The 1,023-nt window shown below is 54.9% G+C and overlaps 1 long non-coding RNA gene across 1 annotated transcript; it reads right to left on the bottom strand.

Annotated features, from left to right (window-relative positions):
- Positions 1 to 430: 430 nt before the first annotated feature.
- LOC106726756 lies at positions 431 to 872 on the bottom strand. The gene is made up of 3 exons (XR_001362865.1): positions 839 to 872; positions 666 to 748; positions 431 to 480 (listed from the first exon to the last, which is right to left on the bottom strand). It is a non-coding gene; the product is annotated as an uncharacterized LOC106726756 (long non-coding RNA).
- Between the last annotated feature and the right edge of the window lie 151 nt (positions 873 to 1,023).

The raw sequence follows: 1,023 nt of genomic DNA, 5'->3' as shown, positions 1-1,023 counted from the left end.
CCCCCCTGAATTTCCCATCAGGCATTCTCAGACCGAAAGGCTGTTTTTGGTGGAGTTGAGTTTGGGTTGAAAGGAGCAAGTAGGGAGAAGCATTATTTATCCCTTTTTTAGATCAACCCAAGAAGCAATGTCTGCACTTGCAGGTGGAGACAGAAAGAAGTGGGACTGGTGTGCGGGAGAGGAGGTGGCTGAGGAAAAGGGACAAACCGAAAGGTGATGGCTGGGGGCTGCATGACTCCAAGACTGGCCTCAAGGAGTCATCGGGAGCCCAGTGAAGATGTTGGAGAAGAGGCGCTGAGCCCCCCTCCCCAAGTTCCCAAGACTGAGGCATGCATTGGGACAGAGATAGGACTTTGTGCCCAGCCCCTACTCACCTCCTAATTATGCCTATAGGACTTATAGACACCCGGATCCCAGATATGTCATTATAATTGTCTATAGAGGAACTGAAATACGTGCCTCCTCCATTCCCATACATCTCTAGATGGAAGAAAGAACCAGGTGAGGGAGAGAGAAAAAATTACACAGTAATATATCGGTTATCTTTTTGCAGAACTGGATGAAGCCCCTCCAGGCAGATGGGACGGTCCTGAGACTAGAGTTAGTCAAGGGCCGAACCCAGACCCAGGGGGATGGGCTGGAGGGAGGCAGACCCAGACACTTACGATCTGCCCAGCAGGTGGTGCTCCACAGGATGGTAAGGGTCAGCCACAGCAGCATGGTTTCTGGCTCCCGTGTCCCAAGGCTCCTGGAAAGAAGGGACAGGACACCAGGCTCTCAGAGAAGGGCCCTGCCTGACCTGGTCGGCCCCGTCCATGGGAGGGGAGCACCGCCCTACCTGGCCAGAAAAATCTTGTCGCCCAATCCTGGCGCTGGGGAGACTTGTGCCTAGGCACCCTCCACCTGGCCTTTTATACCCCAGGCCTTGTGGGCCCCCATCCAGAAGGAAGGAGAAGGGGACACCCCGAAGACAGATCGGTGGGGGCTCTTCCTGGGGGAGGCTCCCGGATGGACATGCTGTGT

The sequence above is a fragment of the Myotis brandtii genome, unplaced genomic scaffold (assembly GCF_000412655.1).
Source record: "Myotis brandtii unplaced genomic scaffold, ASM41265v1 C42042260, whole genome shotgun sequence".
NCBI lineage: Eukaryota > Metazoa > Chordata > Mammalia > Chiroptera > Vespertilionidae > Myotis > Myotis brandtii.
The sequence above is the reverse complement of the archived record's forward strand: the minus strand, read 5'-3'. Positions and strand labels throughout refer to the sequence as shown.